The sequence below is a fragment of the Salvelinus alpinus genome, chromosome 3, assembly GCF_045679555.1.
Source record: "Salvelinus alpinus chromosome 3, SLU_Salpinus.1, whole genome shotgun sequence".
Classification (NCBI taxonomy): domain Eukaryota; kingdom Metazoa; phylum Chordata; class Actinopteri; order Salmoniformes; family Salmonidae; genus Salvelinus; species Salvelinus alpinus.
Window position 1 is genome coordinate 45,126,443 of NC_092088.1, and position 20,206 is coordinate 45,146,648.

The 20,206-nt window shown below is 44.9% G+C and overlaps 1 pseudogene; it reads left to right on the forward strand.

The window, feature by feature from the left end:
* Positions 1-7,281: 7,281 nt before the first annotated feature.
* Positions 7,282-20,206, forward strand: part of LOC139569812 (solute carrier family 2, facilitated glucose transporter member 9-like) — a 31,362-nt pseudogene continuing 18,437 nt past the window's right edge.

Genomic DNA, 20,206 nt, shown 5'->3' on the forward strand with positions numbered 1-20,206 from the left:
ACCATCAGTATGAAATAGAGTAGAAGGCTGGAAATTACATAGAAGTTCTATCTAGTCTGGTGTATTCTGTACACACACAACATGCCCAAAGCCCATTAGCTGGCAGGCTGTTGAGGCAGCTTGAGTGTGTGCTGCTCATGCTTCAGGGAGCAGACCTAACTGGAGGGGCTGGGAGAGACCCAACAAACACCAACAGCAACACAGCCACACCACAGACCCAACACTTCAGACCACATGCACCCAAGACCCAGCAACACCACACTGCACAAATATTATGACACACACAAACACATAAACACGAACGCACCTCGCCAGTGAAAGGGCAGTTTGGGTCTGTAAACAACACAATCTGTGGGTGTTGAGGCAAGGGTCAGACTGAGAAGTGTATCAGAGCTCAGTAATGGACAGTATTGATTGCGTGTTATTCACTCTGCTTTCTGGGCTGGTGTGTGTGTAAACTGGAGGCTAACATTTGGACTCGGGATCAGATCTAATCAGTGTTTCCATCTCAGAGGCCAACCTCCACGGAGACCCTGAGGGCCACACACACCCACCCACCCACCCACCCACCCACCCACACACACACACACACACACACACACACACACACACACACACACACACACACACACACACACACACACACACACACACACACACACACACACACACACACACACACACACACACACACACACACACACACACACAGCAGACCTACCATTCATAGGGTTCTATAAGGAGTCTTGACAAAGAGACCAACAGCTTTAGGTGTACAGTGGCCACTGCATTATCCCGCCAATGACTACAGTACATTCAGAATGAATAGACTGCTTCACAAGAAAGTTGCCTGGAAAATCATAAAAAACAGTCAAATTTAAAATATTTCTGTCAGCATTAGAAACGTGTACAACTCACAGAATGTGTCTATGAGTCTATACGAGACTCTGCTGTGGCGTTGTAAATGAATGTGTGCTCAGTGTCTCTGAGCCTCTGTGGAGAGGGAATAATTAGATGCAATATCATGCTAGTGAAGGGAGTGGGAGGGACCGCGTGTGAATCCGCCATAGCTTCTCACTGCAGCACACACACACACACACACACGCTGTCTCCCACATAACTAATGGGTGCATTTCACGGTGATGACAGCGAGCGGCGTGTGTGTGTCTGTCTGAGCATTATGGCTGTTATAATAATAATGATAACAAATTAGAACCATCCATTTCCTGCCCCGCTGCTGATTGGAGCTGATGGCCAATATGGTGGAGTGTAATCCATCTTCCTGCCCCTCCCCCTAACTACCGCCCCAGAGACCGTTAGGGGCCGCAGCCAGTGGCAACACAACAGAGGAGGGAGAGAACTGAATGTAGCACATGGTAACATGGGGGACGGAGTTCAGTGCAGCTCACAGGACTTGTGTCCCAATACTTACAGGCTTCTTAACAGCTTCTACCACCAAGCCATAAGACTCCTGAACAGCTAATCAAAGGGCTACCCAGACCCCTCTTTGATGCTGCTGCTACTCTCTGTTTATAATCTATTTAACACTACCTACATTTACATATCACCTCAATTACCTCGACTAACCGGTGGCCGCACACATTGACTCTGTACCGGTACCCCCTGTATATAGCCTCGCTTGTTATTTTACTGCTGCTGTTTAATTATTTGTTACTTTTATTTCACAGAATTCTCTGTCAATCCCAGATCCATCCAACCTCAATGAATTCCTCTTGACTCATTGGGAGAAAGTAACGTGTCTCACGGCCAGGAAGGCTCTGGACAACAGTCTTTACCAAAGATGGTGGATAAATGAAGATAGTTCACTCAGGCCATTTACCATTGAAAAAAATGGTCAGTTCTGGTCTACTTAACGGCGTGGGTCTCCCATAGACACAAATGCAATAGCAGCTGGGTCTGGTCCACATTAGCTCAATGACTTTCTGTACATCCATTTGGGTCCCCCCAGGACCTGGAAACACTGAGTAAGATGACTTTGGTAATTATGTTACACTTACTGGGATATCCTTACAACATGGTAGGAAATGTTTCGACGTAAATTCGACAACAGGTAGAAAATCAAATGAATGCATTGGCGGGAGAATAAGGGGGAACATTAACTCATGGAAACTGTTCTGCCTGCGGCTATGGAACCCTGACCTGTTCACCGGACTTGCTAAAAAGGCCAACTGACATTTACTCCTGAGATGCTGACTTGCTGCACCCTCGATAACTACTGTGATTATTATTATTTGACCATGCTGGTCATTTATGAACATTTGAACATCTTGGCCATGTTCTGTTATAATCTCCACCCGGCACAGCCAGAAGGGGACTGGCCACCCCTCATAGCCTGGTTCCTCTCTAGGTTTCTTCCTAGGTTTTGGCCTTTCTAGGGAGTTTTTCCTAGCCACCGTGCTTCTACACCTGCATTGCTTGCTGTTTGGGGTTTTAGGCTGGGTTTCTGTACAGCACTTTGAGATATCAGCTGATGTACGAAGGGCTATATAAATAAATTTGATTTGATTTGATTTGAATGTTCTCACTGTGTGAGGCCGGCACAAAGCTGCATCGTCAGTTGTCGTACATGCAGAGGGCAGCCAAGGCATATGTGAATCATACAGTGTCACTTAGAGGTCAATGACATGGCCACTAGGGGGCCTCCCTGCTCCAACAACACTATTGAGAGCCTGTATAGTCAGCACTTTATTATCCTATAATTTTTTTAGTCCCTAATCAGATTCAACCACAGTTAACTGTGTGTGTGTGTGTGTGTGTGTGTGTGTGTGTGTGTGTGTGTGTGTGTGTGTGTGTGTGTGTGTGTGTGTGTGTGTGTGTGTGTGTGTGTGTGTGTGTGTGTGTGTGTGTGTGTGTGTGTGTGTGTGTGTGTGTGGAGCCGTCAATCTAAGTGACTTAACATGATCAGGTCTATGGTGTGTTGAGCCAATGCAAGGAAAACTCACTAAGGAACTCTACCCCTTCTCCTTCAATAAACACAGTCGTCAATCTGGAGTCTGGAGACACAGGGTGGTGAAAAGAGGGAGAGCGAGAGAGAGATGGAGAGAGGGAGATAGGAAGAGTATAGGGGAGAGAGAGAGAGACATGTAGACAGACAGACAGACAGACATTGGGCAATAAGGAGGAGAGAAAGAATGAAAAGGACAGAAAGAGCGAACACCGAAAACTGTGAAACACTGTTGCCGAACATGGTTGTCTAAGAGTGTGCATAACATGACATGCAGCTGAGATCTTATTGGTGTTAAATGAATAGGAATGTAATAAACTAGATAACAGAACACAAACAAACACCCACATCACACAATTCTGGAAGAATGGCGCCGGAGGGGATGGCTGACGTTTTATGGGCTCCTAACCAATTGTGATATTTTGCATGTTTTAGACCACCTTTACTCCTCACACAGACACACGTACAAAGCTCTCCCTCTCCCTCCATTTGGCAAATCTGACCATAATTATTTTCTCCTGATTCCTGCTTATAAGCAAAAACTAAAGCAGGAAGTACCAGTGACACGCTCAATACGGAAGTGATCAGATGACGCAGATGCTACACTACAGGACTGTTCTGCTAGCACAGACTGGAATATGTTCCGGGATTCATCCAATGGCATTGAGGAGTATATCACCTCAGTCACCGGCTTCATCAATAAGTGCATCAACGACGTCATCCCCACACGCACATATCCCAATCAGAAGCCATGGATTACAGGCAACATCCGCATCGAGCTAAAGGCTTGAGCTGCCGTTTTCAAGGAGCGGGACACTAATTCGGACGCTTATAAGAAATCCCGCTATGCCCTCAGACGAACCATCAAACAGGCAAAGCATCAATACAGGACTAAGATTGAATCTTACTAAACCAGCTCTGACGCCCGTCGGATGTGGCAGGGCTTGCAAACTATTACAGGCTACAAAGGGAAGCACAGCCGCGAGCTGCCCAGTGACGCGAGCCTACCAGACAGGCTAAATACCTTTTATGCTCGCTTCGAGGCAAGCAACACTGAAGCATGCATGAGAGCACCAGCTGTTCTGGATCACGCTCTCCGTAGCCGATGTGAACAAGACCTTTAAACAGGTCAACATTCACAAGGCCGCAGGGCCAGACGTATTACCATGATGTGTACTCTGTGCATGCGCTGACCAACTGGCAAGTGTCTTCACTGACATTTTCAACCTCTCCCTGAGTCTGTAATACCAACATGTTTCAAACAGACCACCATGGTCCCTGTGCCCAAGAACACTAAGGTAACCTGCCTAAATGACTACCGACCTGTAGCATTCACGTCTGTAGCCATGAAGTGCTTTGAAAGGCTGGTCATGGCTCACATCAACATCATTATCCCAGAAACCCTAGACTCACTCCAATTTGCATACCACCCCAACAGATCGACAGATAATGCAATCTCTATTGCACTCCACACTGCCCTTTCCCACTTGGACAAAAGGAACACCTACGTGAGAATGCTATTCATTGACTACAGCTCAGCGTTCAACACCATAGTGCCCTCAAAGCTCATCCCTAAGCTAAGGACCCTGGGACTAAACACCTCCTTCTGCAACTGGATCCTGGACTTCCTGACGGGCCGTCCCCAGGTGGTAAGGGTAGGTAACAACACATGGGTGCCCCTCAGGGGTGCGTGCTATAATTAGATATTTGTTTCCTTACCTTGGAGTGACTGCAACCAGATTTGTTAAACTAGCTACTACAAACAATTAGCATTTTGGGATCAATTCCCCATGTAAGTCCATCTCCGCCCATGTAAGTCAAACATTTAAAATTTCATGCAGTTCTACATTGGGTTTCTATGTTTGAACTCTCGTCAGAACACTGAGTCACACATTTAAGAAAGTATATTCTACCTCTTGGTGATGTCATTCGGAAACACAATGACAGCTTTCACTGCTATGCGGACACAGCTGTACATTTCAATGAAAAATGGTGACGCCCCAAAATTCCCCACCCTGGAAGCCTGTGTTTCAGACATAAGGAAGTGGATGGCACCAAATATTTTCCTTTTTAAACTCGGACAAAACAGAGATGCTAATTCTAGGTCCCAAGAAACAGAGATCTGCTGCTTGATATGACATTGTTGGTTGTACAGTCGTCTCAAATAAAAGTGTGAAGGACCTCAGCACTACTCTGGACATTGATCTCTCTCTTGATGAACATATCAAGAATATTTCAAGGGCAGCTTTTTTCATTTTTGTAACATTGCAAAAATCTGAAACTTTTTGTCCAAAGATTATGCAGAAAAGCTAATCCATGCTTTTGTCACTTCTCGATTAGACTACTGCAATGCTCTACTCTCCAGCTACATGGATAAAGCACTAAATAAACTTCAGTTAGTGCTAAATACGGCTACTAGAAACTTTGACTAGGACTCGGGCTGACTTCAAGGTTTTACTGCAAAGCTACAAAGCATTATATGCACTTGCTCCTAGCTCTCTTTCCGATTTGGTCCTGCCGTACATACCTACACGTCTGCTACGATCACAAGATGCAGGTCTCCTGATTGTCCCTAGAATTTCTAAGCAAACAGCTGGAGGCAGGGCTTCTCATATAGAGCTACATTTTTATGGAATGGTCTGCCTATCCGTGTGAGAGATGCAGACGCGGCCTCGACCTTTAAGTCTTTACTGAAGACTCATTTCTTTAGTAGGTCCTATGATTGAGTGTAGTCTGGCCCACGGGTGCGAATGTGAACGACAAGGTACTGGAGCGATGAAGCACCCTTGCTATCTATGCCTGGCCGGCTCCCCTCTCTCCACTGGGATTCTCTGCCTCTGACCCTATTACGGGGGCTGAGTAACTGGCTTACTAGTGCTCTTCCATGCCGTCCCTAGGAGGGGTGCTTAACGTTGTGCCAGGCTTTTTATTCTCGCTATTCTCGACTTGAGTGGGTTGAGTCACCGACGTGATCTTCCTGTCCGGTTTGCGCCCCCTCGGGCTCGTGAGGTGGAGGAGATCTTTGTGGGTTATACTCTGCCTCGTCTCAGGGTAGTAAGTTAAGTCTGTTAATATCCCTTTAGTGGTGTGGGGTTATATCCTGCCTGGTTGGATATGGGTAGGGGTATCATCAGACGGGGTGACAGTGCCCCCCCCCCCAGTCTGTCTTATCTGGTGTCCTGTGTGAACTTAAGTATGCGCCCCCTAATTCTCCATCTCTCTCTCTCCCCTCCTGGAGGACATGAGCCCAATGACCATGCCTCAGGATTACCTGGCCTGATGACTCCTGGATGTCCCCGTCCCTAGTCCACCTGGTCATGATCCAGTTTCTTCTGTTCTGGCTGCAGCTATGGAACCATTGTGATTATTATTGGATCCTGATGGTCATCTACGAACGTTTGAACATCTTGAAGAATGATCTGGCCTTAATAGCAATATACTCTTAAAATCTCCACCCAGCATGGCCAGAAGAGGACTGGCCACCCCTCCGAGCCTGGTTCCTCTCTAGGTTTCTTCCCGGGTTCCGGCCTTTCTAGGGAGTTTTTCCTAGAAACTGTGCTTCTACATCTTTATTGCTTGCTGTTGGGAGTTTTGGGCTGGGTTTCTGTATAAGCACTTTGACATCTACTGATGTAAAAAGGTCTTTATATATCATATTGACTGATTGAAGGAAGTAGACTGAATAATAAAAATGTCACCATTTGTTTTTTCATATATTTAGAGCATGACCAACATTTTTCTGTTTCTATGGTTGAAACACACTAAGGTCAAGTTACTGTCAGAACAAAGGTCACACACACGCACGCACGCACGCACACACACACACACACACACACACAATCCACAGACACAATGGAGCTAGCTGACAGTGCGAGTGAACAATGCAAGTGGAATTGAATTAGTCCTGGTCTGTGACCCGAAAATGCCAAGGAGAGAGGAGCAGCATGGGCCTCATGACAAGGACTTCCAGTTTGGCTGTGATTCTGCATTCCCCACCGTAGGCTCTGATTGGCCAGATCGAGATGGATTGAATTTGTCAGATGATGGTTATGTGACAACATTTATTTTCTCCTCTCAATTTAATTCTACTCAATTAGCTATATTGGCATGATCGGTATCTTACTTACACTGCCAAAGCAAGAGCACAAGAACAAATGAAATCAATGAAAAATCAACATGGTGATTAACCGTAGTAATACTATTATAGTAATACTCTTTCCATCCCCCTCTTTCTTTCTTTCTCTCTGTCTTTCTCTCTGTTTCTCTCTATCCCTCAGCACATTAGACTTCTACAATAGGATGTCAGTTGAGTCGTCATGGCACCAAGGCTGGATGGGGGGGCTCTGACCCCCATGTTCTCTCTCACCGTGTCTATCTTTGCCATTGGGGGTCTACTGGGATCCCTCATGGTGTGCATGCTGGTCACCATGCTGGTCACCTCTGCTCCCCATTCGAGACGGTGTACATCTGCAGTCACATCTTTGTATGTGTAATGCATGTTGTTAGAAGGGACCCAATGAAAGGGAAGGCATGACTAGATTTGGAAAGTCCTGTCCTTTGAAGACCTTTGATTTGGTTTTGGTCAATGGCTGAGCCCTCCAGACTCTGCGGCTGCAGGGTGTCTGTTGGCCAGTTGACATGAACAGCCTCAGAGACACACTGCAGCATCTGGAGCTCTGGGCAATGGCACCCTGCCTGGCACTCTGAGCTACTCACATATACACACACCACTGAGGGCATTAGATTGTGCCTCCATCTATCACCCCTGAGTGACCTTCTGCCCTCTGACCCTAGAGATGACTCTGCCCCGGCTCCCTTGGTCTCCTCTGCCCTTCAGAGTACACAATGTCCGTCCTGTCTGCCTTTCAGAGTGCATAGTGTTTACTTACCCTGTGCCCTTTAGAGTTGTAACTCTTTGTACAAGCTACCAATGTTCCCTCTATTTTTTTCCGGCACTGAGCGAATTTCTGTGCAACTTCCGACTCGTGTTTACTGTGAACACAGCCTGTACCCGCTTTAAGTTACATTGGTTTTTTTTTGTTTATTTTTTTGTGTGTGTACTTTTTACCCCTTTTTCGTGATATCTAATTGGTAGTTACAGTCTTGTCCCATCACTGCAACTCCCGTACAGACTCGGGAGAGGCGAAGGTCGAGAGCCATGCTTCCTCCAAAACACGACCCCCGCCAAACCGCACTGCTTCTTGACACACAGCTCGCTTAACCAATGTGTCGGAGGAAACACCGTACAGCTGGCATCAAAAGTCAGCGTACATGCGCCGGTCCGCCACAAGGAGTCGCTAGAGCACGATGGGACAAGGACATCCCGGCCGGCCGAACCCTCCCCTAACCCGGACGACGCTGGGCCAATTGTGCGCCACCTCAAGGGTCTCCCGGTCGCGTCCGGCTGCGACACAGCCTGGGATCGAACCCGGGTCTGTAGTGACGCCTCTAGCGATGCAGTGCCATAGTCCGCTGCGCCACTCTGGAGGCTTTAAGTTACAGTTTTAAGTGACCAAGTAGGCTACTGTGGCTATTTGATCATCATGTAGTCCTACCAGAGTGGCCTACCATAAAAAACAATGGAGAAAATGCATCCCATAACATTTTAACATGGAAATAGCTGTTCTATCATTCAGCCTACAGTAGCAGCCAATGTGTGGTGTTCACAGCCTACAGTAGGAGCCAATGTGTGGTGTTCAATGTAGGCCGACATTCCATGAGACTTTAAAAAAAACATGCAGAGCTTGACATTAACCTGTTTATCCACTTGTTGTTCAGACAAGGAGGTTACTTAAAATGTTGTTGTGTTGTGGCAATTGTCTATTTGCGTATAGGCCTACTGCAGCTCTGATTGGTTATGGCGCCGGTCTGTGTAGAGTACGGTCTGTGTAGAGTATCGCCTGTCAATCCAATAGAATCCTACTCCGATGCGCTCTGCCTACAACAAAATATCTTGCATAGTTAGTTTTGCATACTAAGTTTGCATAGTTTGTTTTGTTATGTTGCATTGAAAGTGGTTAATATTGCGTTGATTCGATCACAATTCCCACAGTAAAGGGAATCATTGATAGTGTTAATTAAGGATCCAACCCTTTTCTTAAATTTTCGCCTAAAATGACATACCCAAATCTAACTGCCTGTAGCTCAGGACCTGAAGCAAGGATATGCATATTCTTGTTACCATTTGAAAGGAAACACCTTTGAAATTTGTGTAAATGTGAAATTAATGTAGGAGAATATATCATAAAAAAACATGCGTTTGAAATGCAAGAGAAAGGCCATAATGTATTATTCCAGCCCCGGCACAATTTAGATTTTGGCCATTAAATGGCAGCAGTGTATGTGCAAAGTTTTAGACTGATCCAATGAACCATTTCATATCTATTCAAATGTTGGTTGCCCAAATGTGCCTAAATGGTTTATTAATACATTTTCAAGTTCAGAAATGTGCACTCTCCTCAAACAAGAGCAGGGTGTTCTTTCACCTTAATAGCTACTGTAAAATGGACAGTGCAGTTAGATTAACAAGAATTTAAGCTTTCTGCCCATATCAGATATGTCTATGTCCTGGGAAATGTTCATGTTACTTACATACAACATGAGTTAATCACATTAGCCTACCTTAGCTTAACCATCCCGTTGGGGACACACCGATCCTGTAGAGGTTTTAACTAACAGGGGAAACTCTAGAAAGTTGAGTGAACTTCGCAGGGGCTGATATTTCTTCTGCTCAGCAGTCCAGGTGTAGCTGCGCACCTATGCACATGCACAGCTTAGATGGAAGATTGCGGTACACTCGCTCTGTCCCCTCTGCACTGCACACTACCTGTCCCCTATACCCTTTGGAGGGCAGTCAGTGCGCTCTCTGTCCCCTCTGCCCAGCTCTAAATATTTGTTTTGTATTCAGTGCTGGCTTAGATCTCATTTATCTGAAGCATTCAAACGATCTCACTGGACATTTGTATGCTAATGAAAGAGAACAATTTACGAGCACAGGTATGAGCTCATCAAGTTCATCTCCCAGCAGAGTTTTATGGGTGATCGGAACTCTACACGTCCTCCTTGACTGTATATTAGGGGGAGACTTTACTACTCTGTCATAAAACGAATATATGTACGCCTGCTATTGCATCTGGTCCGTGTGCTTTTATGAACCGCTTGTGCAAATGCATAAATACAACAGTTTGGGGTTTGGTACATTAATTAGCTGGCTCTGATAATCTAAGCGTTTTAATGGTGGACGGCCAACCATAACTTGTGTGTGTTTGTGCGTGTGTGCAGGTGTATGTAGGAAAGGCATGGTGGTGAACTCGACGGTGTTGGTGTTCATCACTGGATCACTCATGGGCTTCAGAAGGATCTGTAGCTCTCCAGAGATGGTCATCTTTGGCCGCTTCGTCACGGGGATCCACTCCGTTACAAACAAACCAGTGTGTCCACTCAATGAGAGGGGTAATGTTCAGGGGGGAGAGTTTGAGTTAAGATTAGGATAAGGGTCAAGGTTCAATCAGTCAGAAATCTACACATATAAATGTTGCACAGTATCTGGATAAAGTTACGGATGTTGCAATGAAAAGAAGGTGAGTGTTTGCTCACTGCTGTCTGTTTTCTTGATTTCAGACTGGGGAAAAAACATCCCCGTTATCAATGTTGTGTTGTATTGTGTAGCTATCTCTCTGAGTGTGGTGCCCATGTACCTGGGGGGGAGATAGCTGCTAAGAACTTGTGTGGTTTTCCTCGGGCTTGTGCCCAGCATCTTCATCTGTGCTGGGGTCTTCTCGGCCCAGATCCTGGGTCTACACGAACTTCTGGGAAAGGCACGCCAAAAACCATTTCCAGGAAAAACATTAAACTTTAAACGTGGCGTTCATATGCTTAGAGAACCATATGTTTAGTCAGGTATATGTGTTCATCTGCAGTGTCATTGACATTGAATGGTGAAATTGTTTTCAATGGTTTACGTATCGCATATTTTGGGCTACATGTGGACGATATGTTAGTGACACCTGTTGTCATGGTTACAGGAGGAGCCCTGGACCCTGTTCCTCTCGCTGGTGGTGGTACCCACCTTCATCCAGCTGATGCTGTTGCCATGGTTTCCGGAGAGCCCCACTACATGTTGTTGGAGAAGCACAATGTCTACGCCACCATTACAGGTCAGAATGCTTGACTCCATTGGGACAAGGTCACATCCTTAGTGTCTGAATAGTGTGAATAGTGTAACCTCATGGCTGTGTTCATTTCCTGTGTCAATCTTGTTGTTCTAGTCATGTGCCAAACTCTTTAGTCAACTGTGAATAACAAAGTTCAAGTAATATTCATTTTCCTTGGGTCAGTGTTGTAACTTCCTGTTTTATTTCCTACATCAGCATTGAAATGGTACCGGACCAAGTGAAACATCCAGTTGGAAGTTTTTACATTTTTTTTTACCTTTATTTAACTAGGCGAGTCAGTTAAGAACAAATTCTTATTTTCAATGAAGGCCTAGGAACAGTGGGTTAACTGCGTTGTTCAGGGGCAGAAGGACAGATTTTTACCTTGTCAGCTCGGGGATTCAATCTTGCAACCTTTCAGTTACTAGTCCAACGCTCTAACCACTAGGCTACCTGCCGCCCCAGATTGAGGAGATGCAGGAGGAGGAGCGCTCTCTGTTGTCGGTGGAGACTGTGTCGGTATGGTGCCTGATACTGGATCCGTCTGTGCGATCGCATTTGCTCATTGATGTGTTCCTCAACATTGGCATGCAGCTCTCCGGCATCGACACTGTCAGACTACTCAGCTGTTTGCTATAGTGCTCCTCTCCTCTCCTTCCCTCACCCCTATAGCCCTTTCTGTTACTCTTTGTCCTCTTTGTTAGCACTCCTTGCCCTTTCTCTACCTCAACCGCTTTCACCCATCATTTACACCCTCCTCAGACTCTCTCATTTGCATGTCCTTCCCTCGCTCTCTCACCCTCTCTCTCCTACACTCTCCCTCTCTTCCTCTTATCCCTCTCTCACGCTCTTCTCCCGAGCTCCCGAGCTCCTCCCACTCGTACCTTCTTCCCTCTCTCACCCATACACCTCACCCATACTCCTCACCCACCACAGTCGGGCCCACTACACCAAGAGGCTCAGTTGAAAGGCAGACCAAATATTGCCTCATCTTTTAGAAGCCTCGTGATCATGTTGTAAAAGCCCAAAACTACCAGTCATCATTTAACAGCGATTTGATTAGCTAATCCCTTCCTGAATTATGCTACTAAGATGCATTCATTATTCAAGTCATTACCAGGGGACTGTGGCCAACAAGTGCACATTTTACCCATCAGAGATGAACTCATTAGAAGCCTCATCTCTGCAATGCATTTTTAGCAGCTAATTAGCTTTGGCAATCTATTTGAAACACAGGGAGTGAGGATGAAGATGGTGGTGGTGATGATGATGATGGTATCAGACAGATACCAGAGGTGAGCTGTAAGTTAAGTGGAGGTGACAAGTGGCAGGCCTTGTCACTGTTCTGTGAGCGCAACAGGATAGAGGAGTGTATTTGTGTGTTTAATGGGAGTGTATACCTGTGTGTGTTGGTTTCTCACTATCTCCGTCTGTTCCTCCTGCTGATTACCCCCCGTGTCTAGAGTCAACCTCCCCCACAGCCCCAAATTGAATTGAAATTGAATGTGAGTGGTTGTCCACTGTTACGCTGTGCCCATGCTGTGCCCATGCTGTGCCACCTGTGCCCATGCCACTCAAGCCCAAATGTGTCTGTCTCTCTTGCAGCTCTGGTTCTATACCAACAACATCTTTGAGAACGCGGGCATCCCAGCCCCAGTGATCCAGTACACTACAGTGGGTACAGGAGCTGTCGAGATCATCGCTGACCTCACTGGCGTGAGTCTATGGAGGAGTCATGAGATCGGTTGTTAGTTTGCGCTGTCATAGTTTTCTCTCTTAACGGTTCTGTTATTAAAGTGTTGTTGCTTTCCGTCTCTTTGTGCAGTATCTCGTGTTTCTCTCTCTCTCGTTCTAGTGTTTTACAATAGAGAATCTGGGCAGAAGGCCTTTCCTCATTGGGGAGTTTCTAGTCATGGGATTCTGCTGTGCTTGGATCACTCTCGCCCTCATTTTTACGTGTGTGTGTGTGGTGGGGGGGGGGCACTGCATTCGTGTATTTACTATATTAATTTCCTCCTTGCGATACGACAGAGTGCTTTATAATATTTGATTAATCAATCCCATTTATATCATAAAGCCATTTTTACATCAGCAGTTTTAACAAAGGGCTTTACAGATACCCAGCCCAAAACCCCAAAGAGCAAGCAATGCAGAGGCAGAAGCACAGTGTCTAGGGGAAACTCCCTGGAAGGCAGGAACCTAGGAAGAAACCTAGAGAGGAACCAGGCTCTGAGGGGTGGCTAGTCTTTATCTGGCTGTACTGGGTAGAGATTAAAGAGTGGCCATCTATGATAGAAATCTCATGGAATATACTGACTCAGTGAGGTCATGGCAACTTATTTCTTCTACTTCACTATGCGTACAGGTTCACTTACCGTTCATGCGTTATGTCAGTGTTGGATGTGTGATCAGTGTCATCGCTGGTTTCTGCATTAGGCAAGTTGAGCTGCGTTCTTCTACATACTTTATCTTACTTTAAGTTTCCATTTGAGCCGAGAACACACACGCACGCACGCACGCACGCACGCACGCACGCACGCACGCACGCACGCACGCACGCACGCACACACACACACACATATCTAGGCTTCATACAGGGAGACACCGGGGCGGGTGGCTTACCCGATTTGCTGGTGTCCGACCCACGGTGCACTTTTCTGCTGTGTAAGGAAATGGCGCCCCCTGGAGGTCAAAGTTGAGCGGTTGTAAATGCAGCCAATGGCCTTGCTCTAATCTCCCAATTATCTGCCTGTGTGATGATGATATTTACATCCCATGTAAAAGAGACAAACGAGTGAGTGTTCTGTAGAGAGATGTATGCAGCCTGTGATGTATGTAGGTACAGTCCCGCCTACACCCCCCTTTGGTCCTTAGTGGATTGGCTCATTCTGTTTGGGATCCTGTCAATAATTAAGCCTCCTCGCGCCTCATTGGTCAGAAACATGATGTATGCTGCCGCTCAAGAGCAAATAAAGATGAATAATGAATCCTTTGCCTAACTCCTCATCAGTCGAAAGTGTTATTCCTCCGCCACCCACAATAATCAGGCACAAATAATTATGCACAAATAATGCTGCCTTGACTCATGTTCATTCATAGGGTCATTAGCGGCGTAGTGACACAAGGCGTTGCATAGTCATCACTTGTGACCAAACGTTATTAGACAGTCCACTTCCGGTAACACTTTATATGAAGGGGGTATACATAAAGCACTCATAACACCTTTATGAAACCAGTCATTACACCCTTATGAATGTTGCAGTATCATTCATACAACATTCAAAACACATTTATTCGACAGAATTCATAAAGAGTCTTTCTAAATACAAGTCCCTTTACATTTTAGCGCACATTTTTTTTTGTAAAGAAAATCAAGATTGTGTTAGCCTGCTGAGATAAAGGCAGGGCATTAGTTTGTGGAGCTAATGCAAGTCTTCAGGTCTCAGCTAAGGTTGCTTATTACCTCCATTACAATGTCAAACAATTGCTCAGACGCCATCCAGACCTGGGTTTAAATAGTTTGCTTGAGCCTGAGCGTTTGCTTGAGCCTACCTGGAATGCCAGATGGGCTGGTAGGGTTTGCACTTTTGAGACTATCCCATTGATTCCATTGCACCAGGCAAGCTCTACTTGACATGGCTTTGGCCCCCCACCCAGCATGTCCTCGGTCCAGACTCAACATGGCGTCTTATCTAGCATGGTGTCTACCCTCACCCAGTATGGCCAATGCCTTTGCTCATCAGGACAGTAGGTTCGTTTAGGTTGTCCTAAATTGCTTACTCTCAAAAAACATAAATCAGGGCGAAAGCACTATGAACATTCTAATCTAGCCCATCCCTCCCTGGTGTCAGATGTCCGCTGGGTCCTACTGCTACCTGGTGTCACTACAGACACCCTGGTTCGATTCAAGGCTGTATCACAGCCGGCCGTGATTGGGAGTCTCATAGGGCGGCGCACAATTGGCCCAGCGTCGTCCGGGTTAGGGGTAGGCCATCATTGTAAATAAGAATTTGTTCTTAACTGACTTGCCTAGTTAAATAAAGGTTAAATAAAAAATAAATACAAAAATTATATGTGACAATGTTTGCCTAATTTCAGTTTATGTGACAAAACAAACAATGTAGAAAATCAGTGTACCATCTAAATCACTGCCAAATCTATTTTTAATGAAAAATATGGTATTGTCAGCTGTTTTGAAGCTGGTGGACCAAATCGAAAGTAAAATACTCGACCGAGTATCCACCAACGTTGCGGGGGAAGTGATGCAGAGGAGGGAGGAGAGTTGTTTGAATTCGGTGTTGTTGCAATTCGCCTAGTTTCATTAGGCGGCCTCAGTTTACAAAATGCCCCTTTTAATTATTTCATAAAGACACTGTATGTCAAATCATTCAAGAGAGTTTGTGCTGTTCATGCACAACAACGTACTGTATGTGCTAACTATTTTGAAGTCTTGCTTTCAGATTAAATTGGGATTGGCGATTATTCAGCAACACGGGCATGCTTTATTTTTGTCTTTTACATTACTATTTCAAACCAGTGCCTATTATTTTGCAGTCATTGCAAAGGCTGCAGCAGTAAGTGGGTAGTGGATATCTGAACTGCCAGATCTGTAGCTGAACATGGTGTAGCTAGATGTGTTTAATACATACAGTACGGTTTTCTCGAAAGCCAGTGTTATTTTCTAATATATTACTGTATTTGAATCAAATATTCTATCAAATTAATAATATGCTAAGCTTTATGACGTAAATCAGGGATGGGCAACTTTTGTAGGCCCGCGGGTCAGTTTCCCCCAAAAAACTGTTTTACGGAAGTCAGTCAGGGTCTCAACTTACTGTTGAGAGTTAGAATAGTAGAATACACAAGGTGCAAGGTCGAAATTTGTGCATCATCAGTTTTTCTCTTGTTATGTCAGTCACTGACAGTCACTCAATAAACCCATGTAAGCTAAAAAATCAATTTGATTGGTAAGTTAGTCTCGTCAGCTATCTAAACTTGTAGTAATCATGGTCGAATTACAGACCAATTGATTTTGTAAGTCACTCTCAGACATCATAAGTCATGGCAAAATGTAGACAAGTACAGGAAATTAGCTGTAAAACTGATCATTTTTCTCTCCACCCAATAGCAAAATGTGTAGAACTGCATCCAAAAAATTGCCCCCGACAAAATGTTGCTTAGAGTCCCCGAAAGGCTATGGCCGGCTCTGAACGCATGTGTGGGTATGGATGTGGGTATGCAGACCCACGAGCCACTGCAGTCCCTCACGATGAGTTTTTGTGGCCCCCACCCCCATCAAAGTTGCCCATCCCTGATGTAAATTATAAATAAAATACTTTGGTCAGTGAAATCCAGGAGAGACGTTAACATTTGTTTTAGCCATTGGAATCAAACACAGAACTTGATGTATGGGTTTTGGGAATTTACTTTTGGGGTTTGGGGTTGTTTGGGATGTGTTACCACAAGTATTGTTTCTAGTGCTCTTGTGCATCATACTAAACTTCACTGGCAAGCTCCGCAGATGTACTGCACATGTCTCTGCCTCCTAGACAGCTCTCTAGCAAGGCAAAAAGAGACAGCGGTTAGCCCCCACTGACTGACTCATGCTTGGCTCTGTAACCGGTGGACTTGTGCCTTTTCATTTACAAAGTGAATCCCCCAGACAGGGTGAACTATTTCACTGTGATACAACACATGATGGAGTTCCTGTCTCCCCACAGGATGTTCAGGGGCAACAACCTCTGTCTAATTAGCAGTAGAGGATTCTACTGTGTCTCAGCTGACAGGGCAGACTCCCAACTCTGACACCCAGTGGCCAGAAAGAGAAGCGACGTTATAGTTCTGTAGGGCTGTCGTCTACAGTACACTGTGGCTGTGGTAGGGCTGTAGTCTACCCTAAAACTAATACACAACAGTACTATATTCTTCCCGACATCACTACATGTTCATATGTACTTTCTCACTTCTACTGCAAAAGCTCACTCAAACACAAGCACATTTGTCTTGGATACAAACACACTACAGTACACACACACAAACACAGCTCTCTCTCTCTCTCTCTCTGCAGCAGTGTAATTAATAGCAGCAGCACTGTCATCACAAGCTCTGTGGGAAGCCTTATTGCAGTGTGTCCCTGTGGCCGTGGAAGCCTGCCGCTGACGGATGTGTGTGTCGCCGTGACTCCCTTGACGCGCTACTGTCACGGCCGCTGATGGCATTAACGTGCAGGCAACACAGTGACAAATGCCCGTTATCAGTGAATGAGGCCGGTGACAAATGGAAGGGGCGCTCCATGGCCAGCCCTGTCATGGCGTAATAAAAAAAGATTGATGAGTCCCCCACACAGCTCTGCTAATTCGATTTAGGCCGCTCTCGCTGGCTCCAATTAAGAGAGGAAGGAGGAGAGGTAACTAGGTGGAGGGAAAGAGAGTGAGGTGGAAGGAGGAGAGGTGACTACGTGGATAGAGAGAGACAGCAGCACCTAGATCTTCTGCACAGATTCTGTCAGACCTGGGCCCTAACAGTAAATCTCAGTGAGACAAAAATAATGGTGTTCCAAAAAAGGTCCAGTTACCAGGACCACCAAACTATAAAAGTATCGCGCGTGAACATACACCATTAACAATGAACAATTACACACAAAGACATGATGGGGAACAGAGGACTAAATACATGTAGATTGATTGGGGAATGAAAACCAGGTGTGTATGAAACAAGACAAAACAAATGGACATATGAAAAATGGAGCGGCGATGGCTAGAAAGCAGGTGACGTCGATCGCCGAACGTCGCCCGAACAAGGAGAGGAGCCGACTTTGGCAGAAGTCGTGACACACACATACAAATTCCATCTACACACCGTTGCCCTAGAGTACACAAAAACTATACATACCTCAGCCTAAACATCAGCGCCACAGGTAACTTCCACAAAGCTGTGAACGATCTGAGAGACAAGGCAAGAAGGGCCTTCTTTGCCATCAAAAGGAACATAAAATTTGACATACAAATTAGGATCTGGCAAAAAATCTGTTATAGACCCCATTGCACTTTTATGGATTGTGAGGTCTGGGGTCAGCTCACCAATCTCACAAAATGGGACAAACACCAAATTGAGACTGCATGTAGAATTCTGCAAAAATATCCTCTGTACACAACGTAAAACAGAAAAAAATGCATGCAGAGCAGAATTAGGCCGATACCCACTAATGATCAAAATCCAGAAAAAAAGACGTTCAATTCTACAACCACTTAAAAGGAAGTGATTACCAAACCTTCCATAACAAAGCCATCATCTACAGAGAGATGAACCTGGAGAAGTCCCCTAAGCAAGCTGGTCCTGGGGCTCTGTTCACAAACAGAGCCCCAGGACAGCAACACAATTAGACCCAACCAAATCATGAGAAAACAAAAAGATAATTATTTCCAATGTGTAGAGTAATTAACAAAAAAACAGAGCAAACTAGAATGCTATTTGGCCCTAAACAGACAGTACTCAGTGGCAGAATACCTGACAACTGTGACTGACCCAAAATGAAGGAAAGCTTTGACTATGTACAGACTCAGTGGGCATAGCCTTCCTTTTGAGAAAGGTCGCCGTAGGCAGACCTGGTTCTCCAGAGAAGACAGGCTATGTGCACACTGCCCACAAAATGATATGGAAACTGAGCTGCACTCCCTAACCTCCTGCCAAATGTATGACCATATTAGAGACACATATTTCCCTCAGATTTAACAGACCCACAAAGAATTCTAAATCAAATCCAATTTCGATAAACTCCCATATCTTTTGGGTGAAATACCACAGTGTGCAATCACAGGAGCAAGATGTGTGATCTGTTTCCACAAGAAAAGGGCAACCAGTGAAGAACAAACACCATTTAAATACAACCCATATCTATGTTTATTTATTGTAACTATTTGCCAATCGTTACAACGCTATGTATAGACATAATATGACATTTGAAATGTCTCTATTATTTTGGAACTTGTGTGAGTGTAGTATTTACCGTTCACTTTTTATTGTTTATTTCACTTTTATTTATCCATTTCACTTGCTTTTGCAATGTAAACATATGTTTTCCATGCCAATAGAGCCCCTTGAATTGAATTGACATGTTAAAGGAGGAGAGGTGGAAATGGAGCAGGGTCCTAGGCATAGCCGCGGGAAGCACGGGTGCTGAGGTTGCTGCAGCAGCCACTGTGTTCTTAGGGACCTTCAATGCTGCAGTAATCTTTTGGTACCCTTCCCCAGATTTGTGCCTCGATACAATCCTGTCTCAGAGGTCTATAGACAATTCCTTCTATCTCATGGCTTGGTTTTTGTTCTGACATGCACTGTCAACTGTGGGACCTTATATAGACAGGTGTGTGCATTTCCAAATCATGTCCAATCAATTGAATTTACCACAGGTGGACTCCAATCAAGTTGTAGAAACATCTCAAGGATGAACAATGGAAAAAGGATGCACCTGAGCTTAATTTCGAGTCTCATAGCAAAGGGTCTGAATACTTGTAAACAAGAAATTTCTGTTTTTAATACATTTGCAAAATAATCAAAAAAACAGTTTTTGCTTTGTCATTATGGGGTATTTTGTATAGATTGATGAGGGGAAAACAATTTTTTATCAATTTTAGGATAAGGCTGTAACGTAACAAAATTTTGAAAAAGTCAAGGGGTCTGAATGCTTTCCCGAATGCACATGTAATTTGATATGGATGTTCCGTGTCTTTGCCCATAACTTTGCACCTTTTGATGTAAATGTTTGAGGACATGGTTTTGTTCTTTCTGGATTCCATTAGACTTGCAGAGAAAGGGACAGGGCAACAACTCTTACAATTCCGACTATTGAATCCTACAAGATACTGTTCTTAATTATACAACAACCTTATTGCCAAAGCAGAAATGCTGTAAAAAATAATAATCCCGCACTACAGACGGCTATATCTGTCTGTTAATACTAGTAAAGGCCCAGCGCACTACTTTAATAAACAAATATTTTTTACTATGATATTTATTAAATGGAAGAATTTTGGAACCACCAAGACTCTTCCTGGAGCTGGCTGCCTGGCCAAACTGAGCAAACGGGGGA